Here is a 16,408-nt window from a genome sequence, read left to right on the forward strand (position 1 = left end):
ACCCTGACCGTAGGGACCCATATTTTACAGTAGAGCATAAAATAAAAAAGGACAGACAGGATCTGACAAACCAAAAGGGAACAGATCAAGCCAAGCAGGTACCCCAAAATATTTAATTATACCAAAGGGAGTCAAAAACTGAAGTATTACTCCAGAAACTCCTAGGAAGTTTTTGGAGGAAGAAGGCATAAGAATTACAGCTAAAAATCTCGAATGTGCGGAACAACAAGGGGCTTGAATGACTCTGCTTCTGGCAGAACAAGGAAATGGGTTAGCCATTAGACAATTGGAAATGGTGAGACCATGGGCAAAGGAAATGCTGGAACTTCCCAGATCCTTCTCTGAGATAGAGTCCATAATTAGACCAGATAAGAGACTAAAGGTATCAAATCAAGGAAGGCCAGATAGAGTACTTTCACCAGAATTCCAGAAAATAGAAGACAAAAGAATAGCTCTAGTGGGAGAGCAAGACGACTCTACAAGAAGTCCAAAAAATAGTCCTCCCGCAGATTGTAAGAAATTGATTTTGGAACCACAGTATCAGTCTAGGGGCCCCTTTGATATCACAAATCGAGGGAATTGTTTCAAACTCCTACAAGTTATTGCAGCCCTAAAAGATATAGAATCTATTTATATTGACTCCATAGAATTCCTGCCATGGCCAAAGAGAAATGTAGAAAAAACAAACAAATCAACTCTGTTTACCTGGAATTCATAACAAATGGTTAAAAGAGCCATAAAAGAAAAAAGCTTTTTCACAAGATGGGGAATTAGAGCTAGTATACCTGAACAAAAGGCCTAAACCTTTTTCAATCCTTAGATCCGCAATTGGGAATCAATGCCCATATGACCAACATATAGGGCACAAAATATCCTATGCTCACCCTTTCCAGGATCTAGATTTAGGGTGGCTGTTGGCAGCACTCCGCAAAAACAATAGTCAGTGACTTCCGACTAACCCGACACGCCCTGGGTTGGAAAGTCTCTATCAGAAACCTCACCATGTATGCTCTTGGAATAGAAACAGGTTTGATCAAATATTCAACAAAAAGACCTTACTAGTCTACTAAAAAAAAATCTAATTATTCTCTGACAGGAGACCTGGGCTACCAATCCATTTACAATTGATGGATTTAGGGGCTACTTTTCCCCAGCAATCAGGGAAAAATATTTTGTCAGCCGAAGGGGGCTTTAGCAATCTTTATTTCAGTTGGAATTAATATAACATGCACACGGGTATATGAAGAAAATGAAGACTTTTTGATAGTAAAAATAGATGGATGGAACAAGGAGTTTAGGAGCTCACTTTTGCTAATAAACATTTATATCCATCCTGACGTACGCTCCAGAAAACACATATCCTCTAAATTAATAGACATAAGTCTAACTGGATATCTGGACTTCAGATCCACAGCGTTTTTAGTAGCTGGGGACTTTAATATGAAACTACTAAATCCCTTTGAAAGGAATGCCCACATTACGCTGCAAGATCAGCAGTGGGCAGTGCGGCAACAGTCCCTGGGGACTTTAGGGATAGCTAAACCTGATACAAAGGCACTCTGTTTAGTAAAAGACCTTGAGGGCCTCGGACTCAGACGCCTAAATTGGAGGTTTCCACAAGACACTCTTCTGGCCTTCACATGCTGCGCCACTAGAACTTGATTACACCGTGGCCTCCTTGTCCCTATTTTCTTTAATCACTAAGGCCCTCATTATGACAATGGCGGTAAAAAACTCCTACTGCTTCAGACAGCCACCAAAAGACCGTTGCCGCGGCTACCATCCGTTCGCCAAATTATGACCACAGCTGGATTTCCGCCTCATGAAGGGCGGAAATCAGACTGTGGCCACACTGGAGGATGGTGGTAAGGTGGGCAGGGTGCTGCTACCACCAGCAACGCCACACCAGTAGACCGCTGTCAGCCGTATTATGTGAAATAATACGGCCTGACATGTCCCGCTGGTGGCGCTGCTGGCGGTAGCAGCACCGTGTCCCGTCCCCTGCTGGAAGACCCCCTGGATACAGGTAAGTCAGATTTCCGACAGGGGAGGGGGTGTTGTGTGTGTGTGGGTGGGTGGGTGTACATGTATGTGTGAGTGTGTGCATGAATGCAAGTGTGTGTTTAGAAATGTTTGTGTGTGTGTATGAATGTGTGTGAGTGCGTGTATGAATGAAAATGTGAATGAGTGTCTGCGTGTAAGTTGGGATGTGTGTGCGGATGTGTGCGTGAATGAATGAATGCATGCGTGTATGTATGCATGTATGTCGTGTGGATGAGTGTGTGTCTGCGTGTGTGTGAATGGGGGGAGGTTGGACGGGAGGGGGAGCATGAATGAAAGGGGATGGGTGTGTCTGGGGAGTGTTGGGGAGGGGGCCTCCTATCAGTGACAGGGAAGGAGGGTGTATGAGTCTGTCTGAGGAAAGGACTGAAGTCTCAAACCTGCTTTCCCATGTACCTGTTCTTTGGCATGATTCTCAAGAGTCAGAACAGGTAGCCCTCCGGTGGTTCCAAGGCCCCATAACGTATAAGCAGTACAACTAACATACCAGTGGGAGCTGAGACTTGAGTTGTGACTTGACTAACATGAAAGGTTTAGCCTTCCTTCCACTTCTGCCACCTGTGACTTGGGGGGTCATTCTGACCCTGGCGGCCGGTGACCGCCAGGGTCACCGACCACGGGAGCACCGCCAACAGGCTGGCGGTGCTCCCAAGGGCATTCTGACCGCAGCGGTTCAGCCACGGTCAGAAAGGGTAAACCGGCGGTCTCCCGCCGGTTTACCGCTGCCCCATTGAATCCTCCATGGCGGCGGAGCGCCAGACACCCCCTACCGCCATCCTGTTCATGGCGGGAAACCCGCCATGAACAGGATGGCGGTACGGGGTGCCGCGGGGCCCCTGGGGGCCCCTGCAGTGCCCATGCCAATGGCATGGGCACTGCAGGGACCCCCGTAAGAGGGCCCCACAAAGTATTTCAGTGTCTGCGTTGCAGACACTGAAATACGCGACGGGTGCAACTGCATCCGTCGCACCCCTGCAATTCTGAGCCGGCGTCCACGTTGCAGGGGCATTTCCGCTGGGCCGGCGGGCGCTCTTTTGGAGAGCGCCCGCCGGCCCAGCGGAAATGTTTGAATGGCCGCCGCGGTCTTTTCCGCCGTCCGCCAAGGTCTGAATGACCCCCTTGGTATCCTTCGGAGTGATCAGAAGATACTCTACTATGATGGGCAATGGGGTAACAAAACTTGAGGGGGCTCCCCTGCAGTGTAGATGAAGGGGACCCCTCTCCGGGCTCACTCGGGAGGTCTCAGGCCTTTGTGCTGTGCCCCCTGGAGATTTGAGCCCCCTGCACCGCAGGGGCTGGGGTGGCCTTTGTTACACCACTGATGATGGGAGAGTATTTGAGCCAGCCTCTTGCTGCTGCAGGCTATGCCCTGGTATTAGGAAGGCTGTTTATTGCAAACTGGACACTTACAGAGTGACAAGTAGGAAGGTATTCATATTCCTGAATGTTTGACCATGGAAGGGCCTGGTGCAAAAGTTGAGAAGACTTCTGGAATCTATGGGTTGGTGGCCTTGATACTGAGGACATTTGGGTGTATTAGCCCACATGGTAACTGACTGACCTATATCAGAGGTCACACGGTTTGCTTCTAATCACTACTTGTTTGTGCCACAACAGTGGCCTTTAGCATATGCTTTAGGTAATGCACATAAAATAACATAGACTTTCACCCTGTCATTGGTTGTTATGAACGGTTTCTAGCCAAGCTTCATAAATACATTCAGAGCCCAAATTTTCTATGCTGGAAATGTAAGTTCCTGGATTGCAATATTGTACAGCTATTTTTGTCTTGCCAAAGCAGGTGAATGTACTGGAGCGAACCTGAGGGCTACGTGACAAGGACCACTGATAGGATTGTTGCTATGATGACACAAATGGTGCTGCTATATGATATTTCTGATACTAAGTTGATTGATATTGTAATTGCAATGACTCCAGGTTCTTTTTCAAGATCTGATTAAACAGTGATGGTGACTCCATATACCCATGTGGAAGCCTGCACCAGCTGTAGACTCTGTCCAGGAATTTGAAACTAAAAATAAACTGATTATCCTCATGAAGAGGCACAGAAAAGAAAGCTTGTGACAAGTCAACCACTGTGAACCACTCTGCATCGGAAGGAATCTGAAACAATATCACTGCTGGATTTGACACCACTGGACAATACTTGACCACCAAATCGTTTACTTTTTACAAGTCCTGCACAACGCGTACTTTCCCACATGGCTTCTTTAAGCCCATTATTGGTAAGTTACATGGACTGCTTAACACTTCCTTCAAAACCCCTTGTTTTAGAAAGTCTCCAATTATTTGTGCCACTTTCATCAGAACATTTTGTGGCATGTTATACTGTGGAAGTTGTGGAAATACTGCATTGGGCTTCAGAGTAATCTTAATCAGCATCACTCCCTTAATCAGACCTACTTCTTTACCTGTCAGGTCCCAAACTTCTTCCTTCACCGTTCCCTGTAAGTCTGCATGCAATTCCTTCATGGTAAACAGTGGGAACAATTTAATCAATGGGTATTCATCACTAGCATTGTTAACCATCATTTCAGTCACCTGTTCCTCCTCATCATCACTATTGGTTTGCACTTCAATTCCAGTGTCCTAGCAATTAATGGAGCATTTTGTCTTATACAACAAATCTCTTCCCAATATGGATACGGGACTCGAGTCACACACTACAAATCTATGTAGCCCCTGGTAATTGCCAATTTCAACCTGCACTGTTTCTGGGATTGGGTTTGTCAACTGTCTATTTTCCATTCCTTGAACTGTCCTGCCTGAAAGAGGTAAATTCAGGACTTCTATGCTTCTCACTGTGGAGCGCGTAGCTCCTGTATCCACTAAGAATGAGACCTTATAACCCATCACCTTTCCCTTCACAAAAGGACCCCTCTGATCTACTTCTAAGGATGCTGCAAGAACACACGGTCCTTCATCTGAACTGTTACTCATCCATTCTTCGTTTATTTCATCCTCACTGTAAAATGGGAATTGGTGTACTGTGTTATTACTACTGTCTTGTCTCTGACCTGTGACCTGTGGAGTAAGCATCACATGTTGCTGCTCCATCAGGCTTGAGGTAGCTGCATTTGCTGTCTAGGTACCACAGGAACCTGCTGCTATATTGGTTGCAACTGTGTTAATTGTGCGTGTGACACCTGCATTTGCAGCACCGGTTGAAAATTCTGCACTCTATTCTGAACATTAGGAATAAATCCTTTCATTCTCTGGACTTTCACAGTTTGAAATGTACTGACATCACCACCCTGCTGAACAACACCATCCTGTGCCATCAACGGACACTCCTGCTTCAGTGTCCCACGTTTCCGTACAAATGACACGGTAACATCTTTTTCATTCCCTGCATGTCATTCTGAACCACTACAGTACCCAACTCTGGACTGCGCACCATGTCAACTCCACGACCTCTACCTCTCATCTGAGGCTGAAACATAACAGTTCTCTGCTGCGGTGGCATAGGCGGTACTATAGCTCCCTGTACTCATGTCTGAGCTGCCTTTCTTTGCATCACCATCGCTTTCTCCTTTAACATTTTCTGTTTCAATTCAATCTCGTTGCTACAATATTTTGCATACTGCAACACCTCATCAATCGGCTTTGCCTGCCAGCAAATCAAACGACTCTTAATCATCTGCCCTACTTCTGGTCTCAAACCTTCAATGAACCTGAACACAAAATGCAACATGTCTTTCGGCTATATTGCTTCCTTGCCACTGTGTTCCTTGAATGCTTTTAACAATCTTTCATAGTAGGTATGTATTGACTCTTTAGACTCCTGAACTGTTCTGTCAATTCTCTGGCAATCAATATTTTTGGGAGAAGTTCTTGTCCTCAGAAACTCAATCACCTTATAGTAATTTTTCATTACCTCAGGTGAAGTTGCACCCATTACTTTACCCCTTTCTGGTTCACTTGTTGGCCAATCCACTGCTCTTTTACATTCGACCCATAAGTCGGCTGGAACCGCTATCTCTAATAAGGTGTTTAAGTCCTCCCACAAACATTTGGAAAGTTTCACAAATCTGTCTGTCTGCTGATACCACTTGACCGGCTTCTCTCTCAGTTTTGGATAATCATTTGTGAATGACAATCTATCACTCCTGTGCCATGGGACATGAACAAACTGCCTCCCTGGAATCTCTCTCATCGGAAGCATTTTAACTGATTCCCTTTCTTTTTGAATGTCTTCAGACCCCTCTTGTTTTTCTCGTTTTCGTTTATCCTTCTTCTTTGACCATCTACCTTCCCATTTTCTAGTGCTCCCCAGATTTGAGCACTCTGCAGCAATTCTCTCAAGTGTGCCTTCATTCCCTCTGATCTCATGTGTTCCAAATCCTTCGCCTCGAATTCCAATCTGTAGCTGCGTTTCAAATGCTTTATTTTCTCAATCTTAATGTCATGTTTCTCTGCTAGCTCTGCCAATTTGGGCACAAATACCTCAGCTCTTCTTTGGTGTAGGACTCCAATCTGTTCATATCCATTGTTCCCTCAACTAATTTGGTTGCTTCTACATTCAGACTTAAATGATTTATCTGCTCTTCGCCTTTGGGTGTATTCTGAGGTGTGTTTAGACTATCTAACCATTCACTCAACTGCTGTGCTGACAATCCCGGTAATGAGATGTTATTTGGGTTCGGCACTGAGACCTGTTGCATCACTGTACCTGAAGCTTGCGGTGTCAAAAGTTTCAAGCTTTGACGCGCATTCGGGCCATTCACTGCATCTGGAAGCGCTACAAGTGGACTAAGATCCATTAATGGTCTAGATCCATTGAAAGTCTGACCTGCAGATGATATCATCTGCACAGGATCACTCACTCCCCTTTCACGAGACTCTGTGACATTTCGTTCTGATCTCCTGCGCTCGCCTTTTTATGTGCAATAACATTGGAGTCAGCTCTGTCTGAACTAGCATTGGCCTCGGGAGCACTTGCTCCATTGGCACCATTATGTTCGAAACTGTCTCAAGAACTGGCACATCTGGATAAATTCTCTGTGCTGATGGTGGATGCATTTGTGGTTAGACCACTGCAGTAGTCCCTGCATTAGGTGTACTCTGTACTACCCCTGGTATCTGTCCACTGTCTATCTGCACTGCTCCCTCAGTTCCCGATACTTGTGCCAGAGCAGTTGTAGCGGTACTAGTACTTGGACCCCCTGAATAGGTCGCAAAGGGTGGAGGTCGATCCCTCCACAGCTGTGTAATGAGGTCCTCAACAATGGAATCCTCATCGTCAACATAGGACTTTCTCTTTTTCTTTTCTTCCTGCACTCTCATTCTCTTTAGCACTATCTTCCTTCTCTGACTCATCTTCCTCTGTAATTGCAGGAAACAATGTAACACCCTGTAGCGTCTCTGCTCTCCATCCTTTCTGTTCCCAATCCCACCTAGCCTCAGCTAAGGATTTTTCTACTTGTTTCATTCGCTGCTTGAACTTCATTTCTTGTTGCTGTCTGGCTACCAGTTCCCACACTTCTAAAGCCTCAAACTGTGCTGGTCTCGGTAATGGCTTCATCTCATATAATGCCTTCGCAATTCATCCCAAATTCTCAAATTAAACGTTCCATGTTCGGGAAACGCTAAGGACCCTTGCTTCTTTGTTAGCCTACACCACTGCTTTAACCAAAGACACCTCGCTTTTTCCATCACAATATAAGCCAGGGAATTTTCCGGTGGGGTTGGCTCCCCCACTGATGCCTTAATATAAGTATCACCCTTTATCGCACTTCTGAACGCCTTGAAAAACCTCATTTTGTCTGTTTTGTTTACTTTGATACAATAATGAAATGACTTTTACTCCCAAGATTCCCTTCACCCGCCTGCTCAACCCAATGCCTCTTACGCATGGCTGCCAATCCTCTCACGACTCTCCTTACTAACTAACCTATTCCAGCGCGGCACACTCTGATGTCACACCCACACTCAGCGGCTGACAAAGTCTTGTGGTTCGTCTTCCTAAACTTCACTCACAAAACTAATGCAGATAATTGCGAGCTCTTACCAAAACCTAATAACTAAACAAACCTGCTGGTTTACTGCAGGAAGGGGCACAATCGCTTCAGAGACCTTAAGGATTTTTCACTAATGGCCCTTTCGCTCATATAGCTATTCCTCTTTCTCAGTCTCCCATGTTCGCAAGCAAAATTTGACCTGCAAATTTTACTCTCAACAGGTCAGTGGGTCTGTCCTGGTGCACATATAACTTGCCAAATCTCAGTTTAATTTTTTTTTTTTCCTCTGTCTCACACACCGACTTGTTGACTACGCCCGATGAACCTACAAAACCAGACAGATTATACCATATAACCAAGTGTCTTCTACACTTGTCAATATACTCCGGAGTCTTAGACCACGCAGGGTCCGTACATCACCAACAACCACGTGGATAATTTTTTAGCACAAAGCGCCACACACATGTGGAGTTCGATGACTTCCTTACTCTCACACTGCAGACTACGCACACTCCTACTACCTCAGCTGGAGTACGCAGACTCCATACTTACCTCACATACATCACAAATCACCTGCCGTTTGATTAAGCCCGTACAAGCGCAACCTACCACTTTCACTGTATCACAAAACACGCCGAGAACATATCCAATTTTACTAGCAGGATCCTGGATCTGGGAAAGTCATTTCTGGGCTTAAGGGGAAATCATCTTTGCTACCATTGCCATTTCAGAAAAACAAAATTTAAACCTCATAAAAATACAAAAAACTAACCCTAACTTAATCTACTACCCTAACCAATAATCACCATATAACTAGCTCTCCAAGGAAACTAACCATCCTCTGCTACCAAAAACTGCAAGCATGCCTTGTCCTTAGTAAATAAACTTACAGGGGGGCGCGTATAGGTCGCTGAACCCTTTTGAATCACATGGAGTATCCTAGTCATGCAGTGACTACTGAATCAGCAACTCACATTAATAACCAAGAAACATTCTATGGGAAACAGTTTAAAACCATCTACCCATGAATAACCACAACTCAGGAATGAGTTAAACAATTTTATTTCCCCATTGATTGCAATACTAAACCTTCCGTTAGTTCAATCTTTATTCAAATCAATCAATTTATATATTCATTAATAGAAGACATCATCTTTTGAAGGAAACATATGCGACAATGCAATTCCATGAACTAAGAATACCAGCATTTCTAGTGAAGTTCAGCAAATAAGTTTGTCAGTCATTTGTCACTGTCAACGTCACCTTTAACAGCCTTACCTAACCAAGTTTAGCATCAGCATGTGGGTCTTTTATTAGAAAAACCTTTTAGAGAAAACATTAATTGGAAAAATCTATCTAAAGAGAATTTCTATGATCAGCGCAGTTGGTACCTAGAAGAAAAGGCATAAAATCATCAGTCACATTTCATAGCTACCTATCAAGGATGGGTATGTCTTCGTCTTCAGTTCATCAATTAGTCAGCCACGAATCAGGCTCACAAAGTATGAGCCCACTATCAGAACCTCGGACAGCGTCTCCTGATGTCATCAATTTACCCTCCAAAATCCGAAGTTTCAGCCCCTTGTCATGACTTTTTATGAGGGTCTCCCAGTCCATCCCCTTAATTGCTAATTGGTCAGTCAGTCAGCAGATATGACTTTAACCTATAGTATTTGTTTACTGAATCTACTAATTTTCATATAGGTCTGTTCACAAGGTGTGGATTTGTTCTTCATACGATGTCCTCATCATCCTGCTCATCGGATATCAAAATTGTTGCATATCCCTCTTCAGTCAGTGGCTCCATTGTTCGAGTCCTGGGAAAGTACATTTAGCCTGCTCTACACATAATTGTATCATCTCCTGTCCGCTGGTACATTGTAGAAAATTCTAGCTAAGTAAATTTAACATTGTGCGGTTCAGGCACAGTTCATGCATCCACTCCCTTGCAAAGCGTTCAGTATTTCAGTTTTCCGAGTGTGTGAGGCCCAGAGAAACTAGGCCTTTAATCCGGCTAATTTAGCACTACAAATTAATGCAAAACATAGGTTATACATCTCATTATGACATATTATTACATTTTTCTCGTATATTTTCATAATTTCAGACAGTTTCAGTCATTTTAGTACACATGCTGCTCACAACCCGAGGGCACATTTTCAAACGTGCACATTATTTTCTATAGGATTAATTTCTCTGCGCATTTCCCATTAGTAATCACATATATATCATTAATAATTTTCTTAATTAGCATATTTGCTTCAACAGGATTGACACAGACACGTATATTACATTTAATCTAAAGTGTGTTAATAAAAAACAGTGTCTGATATTGGTGACCAAAAACAAACCACACTCAGCATGAGGTACAGTCTTAAGTAAGATATATTATCTCACAGAAGGGTTAGATGATTCTAAATCCTAACACGCCTGTCGCTCAGACATAAAAACTGGTCTAATCCAGTCCAGGGCAGATTTGGTAATTTTCTCTAGATTAACAAATAAATCCCAACGGCCCAATTAGATAACATATTATCTATATTTGTTTGCCAGGGAACGCACTCTGCTTTGTCTAAAAGAAAACATTCCTGTATTCTGGCATGATTCAATAATGCCCCTTTTCTTAACCAGATACCTAGCCACAGAAAAAAGGGGCGCAGGGCTAACATACCAGTCAGATAGCACAAGCCCCACCCTTGATGAACAATATATGTAGGAATAGTCTGAGGTGCATTCAATAATCGCCTATTAAACATATTTTCCAGACCCTGCAGGAAAGAGGAATCTGATTAGCCAAACATTTCACTACCATAGGCCACCGAGAAACACTTTTTGCCTGATAAATTGTACACATTGTTCCCTAATTTTAGAGGCCACATCTAAAACCAAACATTACCTTGTAAACATTTTTTTTAGCATTTAAAAGAGGAGACCAGGTTCCAACCTTGTCAAACCGCACTCCAAGGTGGGAGAAATAATTTACTTTAGTGATTTCTTGAGCATTAACGCGAAAAGTCCTGGACGTGTTAGACTTCGGACCAAGTACCATTACATGAGACTTAGGGCCTCATTCTGACCCTGGCCGGCGGCGGTAGCCGCCGGCCTGGCGGGGCCCGCCAGAATACCGCTGCGCGGTCAAAAGACCGCCGCGGGTATTCTGGGTTTCCCGCTGGGCTGGCGGGCGACCGCCAGAAGGCCGCCCGCCAGCCCAGCGGGAAACACCCTTCCATGAGGATGCCGGCTCCGAATGGAGCCGGCGGAGTGGAAGGGGTGCAACGGGTGCAGTTGCACCCGTCGCGATTTTCAGTGTCTGCATGGCAGACACTGAATATCTTTGTGGGGCCCTGTTTCGGGGGCCCCACGACACCCCATACCGCCATTCTCTTCCCGGCGGCCAAAACCGCCAGGAACAGGATGGCGGTATGGGGGTCGGAATCCCCATGGCGGCGCAGCAAGTTGCGCCGCCATGGAGGATTCCCCAGGGCAGCGGGAAACTGGCGGTACTCCGCCAGTTTTCTTTTTCTGACCGCAGCTGTACAGCCGCAGTCAGATTGCCCATGGGAGCACCGCCAGCCTGTTGGCGGTGCTCCCGCGGTCGTTGGCCCTGGCGGTTTTTACCGCCAGGGTCAGAATGACCCCCTTACTGTACTTGGTTGTCAAGTCCAGGCTATCCATAAATACCACAAACCTTTTGAAGCCCAAGCGCAGTACTTGCGAGTAGGACCGAATCATCGGTGTACAGAAACACAGGCAGTGAGCAATTGTCAACTTTCGGGGTGTCTAGACCCTGAATAAGTGAAGAACAGTTCAATTCATTTATATAGAGAAAGTGAACACAAACGGGCCCAAGATACATTCTTGATGCCACCCCCTTGCAATACCATAGGCATCCGTACAGTGGCCTTCACTTTGGTAACAAATTGATGCAGACATGATCATGTGCAGATCACGCAGGAAAAACACTTTCTGGCTCCACCCCCAGAGACAGAGAAAGTTTCCACAACTTATCTTTATTGACCCACTCAAAAGGGTATGAAAGGTACATAAAGGCCCAATGAATAAAGTCAGCCTTAACGGTAGTGCATTTATGGACTATAAAATACAGGTTAAGACACTGGTTGTTTGTACTCCTTCCCAGTCTAAACCCATACTGCAAGTCAGAGAGAATGTGGTTCTACTCTGCACAAATTGATAATCTATTGACAATAACTCATCCGCTAACTTTTACAACTGAACTGATTATAGAAATCGGTCTGTAGCATTGACAGTTATGTCTGTCTCCTTTTTTAAAACAGAGACAGTTTTGGAATGAAGGAACGAGATAAGGGCAGCACCCAAACTATTGGGACATTAACAGTCCATGCGAGAACAGGAATTTATTGCTTGGGTTCCTATTTATAGAGATAACCATGACCTTTATTATTAGATAGCCAGATTATGCATCCATAATTTCTTCAAAAGTAAAACCAAAAATACACTACTGATTGAGCTATCTTTTGTTTTACATATCAACGCATCTGAAGAGAAGGTTTAGCCCTGCAGTAAGAACCGGCAGAATGAAAATATGGATTTTTTGTGTGTGTATTTCTTCTGTTCTATTTCCTTTTCCCCACCCCTACTGCTGAGCAGCATGGTACCCTTTGTATGGTTGTCAGTGTATACAGGGAAGTGAGCATATTAGCATCACTCCTGTAGCAACTACATTGCCAGGTTAATAAATTCATTACAATGGTATACTGTTCTCTATTTAGTCGCTGGTGACATCAGGTAACTGATAATGTTTTTATGTCTATTCCAAGGCATATGAAAAGAATAAAAGAAAGAAAAGGAAATAAATAATTATGGGCCTCATTCTGACCCTACCGCCGCCGGCCTGGCGGGGCCCGCCAGAATACCGCTGCGCGGTCAAAAGACCGCCACGGGTATTCTGGGTTTCCCGCTGGGCTGGCTGGCGACCGCCAGAAGGCCGCCCGCCAGCCCAGCGGGAAACACCCTTCCATGAGGATGCTGGCTCCGAATGTAGCCGGCGGAGTGGAAGGGGTGCGACGGGTGCAATTGCACCCGTCGCGATTTTCAGTGTCTGCATGGCAGACACTGAAAATCTTTGTGGGACCCTGTTACGGGGGCCCCTGCAGTGCCCATGCCATTGGCATGGGCACTGCAGGGGCCCCCAGGGGCCACATACCGCCATTCTCTTCCCGGTGGCGAAAACCGCCAGGAACAGGATGGCGGTATGGGGGTCGGAATCCCCATGGCGGCGCAGCAAGCTGCGCCGCCATGGAGGATTCCCCAGGGCAGCGGGAAACCGGCGGTACACCGCCCGTTTTCCGTTTCTGACCGCGGCTGTACCGCCGCGGTCAGAATGCCCATGGGAGCACCGCCAGCCTGTTGGCGGTGTTCCCGCGGTCGTTGGCCCTGGCGGTTTTTACCGCCAGGGTCAGAATGACCCCCTATGTCTTCCTGAAGCCCTGAAGAATAAGTTAGCAACTTGTATACCTAAGTGGCATCTCAAGTGATTGATGTGTTATGGACGTCAGTCCAAGATAAGCTATGGCACCATGGCAGAGATAGATAAGGCTTCAATAGCATACCTGTGTTAAACTAACTTTCATAATTTTATTCTGGAACAAATATCGAAGTGATATGGAACAGGAGCACGTTTGACAGACCATACACAAAATAAGATTTAGCATAATATGACAATTGAAATGCTATACTCATTGCACAACTTAATTGGAATCACAATAGGTAGTACTCCTTTTCACAAAGATGTGTCTGTTTCTAGGTGTAACTTCCTTCTGACTTCTCAGTGGTAGGTACTATCTGCTGCTTGAAAAAAATAGCGAATTGGGCCAATAGAGCTTCGCAGATCGGTAACCTCCGTTTTCATTCCTTTTGAGTGTTGGTGTTCTACTCAAAAAGTATACATATGGTCTAATGATGTTTTCTGATGCCCCAATGAGCTAACTGTTTCAAGTGTTCCTGAAATTAGTATCTAAAAACATCATTTGCAAATGATACCTCTGTTTGTACATTTATTTCACTCCATTTTGGGGGTATGAAAGCTATTGTTGCAATGTCTTGGGAGTCGATGTTGCTTAAGCCTGGCAAGGCTTTACACAGTTTGATGATGTTACCTCTGTTTGGGATGTCACCTCTGCCTCAAGATTGGCATTCAGGTTATAAAGTGAATTTAGTTTTGTTCTCAGCTTGAATTAATTGAACCCTATGCATTTGTTATTAGTTGCGTTCATAGACACTGGAAGTAGGGGTGCTAGAGGTCTTGTAGCACCGTTAAACTAATGCTACTGAATCTCAAAAGGTGAATGAGCAATAAAGATGTATTTAAATTTTGTTTTATCTTGTCACGTTTTATGCGCCTTTAAGTACAGCGGTCAAATAAGATAGCAGTCAAATGTCAGACTGTGTCTTCTGAAAAATTGCCACTTATTATTTTAATACAGATATGGTATTCTCTTTTATTTCTTTGCAGAATTAAATGATTTTGTAAAGTGAACTATCTGACAATCTTACTGAGGTATAGGGGGTCGAAAGGAAAGGCTGTAGGATATCAGTTGTTTAATACAACACATTTTCATACCTGTAAATTAACTGTACAAATATATCAACATATATCAACAGCTAGGAATGCACACATGAAGCTATTCCTTTTGTAATTCTGAGGTGTAAGGCAAACAAGGATTTTGATAGTATCAAAACAAATCAAGACACTTAACCTGGTGATGTGAAAATTATACATATTTACTGTAACCTAATTTCCCCACATTTTTGTTTGTGCATTACATAGTTCTAACCTAAAATTGCATGTCAGTGCAAACTTTGTGGCCATTAGAATGAAAATGTACTGTCTGGAAATGACATTGTGCTATCACATCATGCTTTAGTAATATATATGCAGCAGTGTACTCCAAAGTATACCACTGGCCACATACCACATCCACACCACTCTCCTGCTAAATGGATGTGGCTCATTGGCTATACTTGTTCTCTGTTCAACTCATGGATTTGTCACAATCCCACTGACTTTAGTAATGTAACATTGAGGGCAGCACGTGCACTTTAAAAACTGTTCAGGGTCCACTGATCGTGTTTGAGTGAAATATTGTTTGTGGAGGCTTACTTGTAGTCTTTTTTGCACTATTGGGCTGGCCTCGTGAATTATTAGTCCATTCACATGATCTGCCCATGATTCTTCTGGCGTTGGGTATCCTCTTAAATGTTAGTCTTTCCTGACTGCGTTTGGAACGTCATTGTCCACAGTTAGGTGTTTTTCAGCGTTTAGGCTCCCAAGTGCTCTGACCATTGATGGTTGAATTGGTTTCAGGAGAGTTTGGATATTAGCCATGTTGATGGCGTTGTTGCATCGGTTCCCTTCATCTGTCTTTATAGAAACCTGCTGAATGTTTTGATCCCTAACTCTGTGAGATTTAGGCTTCAAGGAGGGACTTCCATTAGTGCCATCTAGCTAGCTGAAACTTTCCCTCTTATGTTTTTAAGGTCTTTTGTCTCTTGTCTTGATATTGCTGGTGGTGTTCTAAAATTTGTCAGACTTTCCATCATGTTCTCCTTAACCTGTAAATGGGAATTATTATTGGTATAATCTTCGAGGACAGGTGACTCAGAGATTGAGTCCTGAGTCACTTTACTTGAGGTAATCATGGAGCTTTTAATAGTTTTTTAATTAGTTTATTTTTGTTTAAAATGGCAAACATTCTTTAACTTTAAAATGAAGGACTATGTTGTTGTTGTCTTAATAACTGATTTTTAGTTTAGTTTTTTCCGTCTTTCTTTATTTTTCTTGCTGCAGTCCTTAGTTGGAGCACTACCTTGAGAATTTTCCCTACTAGTGGGTTCGAAGGGTGAAATAGGGCATATTTTCCTTCTTTTAATAGAGACATTTGTTGAGCTAGGTGAAAGTCGTTTGTGATTGAATGGGTTTCTTTATTACAGTGGGTTTCTATTGTTTTTTTTGACTCATGGTTTGGAGCTACTTCAACTTCTAAGTTGTGTATGATCAATAGCGTTACTTCTGGTCAGCAAATTAGTTTTTAGATTATGGAAAAACAAAGGGCAAACAAAATGAATGACCATTTGACCTTCTAACTTCATTCTGGGCCAAGTGAATTAGGTAAGTAAACCTTGCCAGTTTAAATTATCTGGCTAGTGTATGTGTTGCTAGCATTTGCAGAGCTGAAATTTGGATTTTAATTTTGTCTGCATGTTATTTTACCACTTGTACTATTGAGGATAGGGCATTTGTCCATCACCGCCCACCACAAGGGATTGTTTTCTGGGTACTCCAGGCCATTAGTTCCACTGGTAGTGTTTGGTTGGTAAAGATGTGG

This window comes from Pleurodeles waltl, chromosome 1_2, assembly GCF_031143425.1.
Source record: "Pleurodeles waltl isolate 20211129_DDA chromosome 1_2, aPleWal1.hap1.20221129, whole genome shotgun sequence".
NCBI classification, from domain to species: Eukaryota; Metazoa; Chordata; class Amphibia; order Caudata; family Salamandridae; genus Pleurodeles; species Pleurodeles waltl.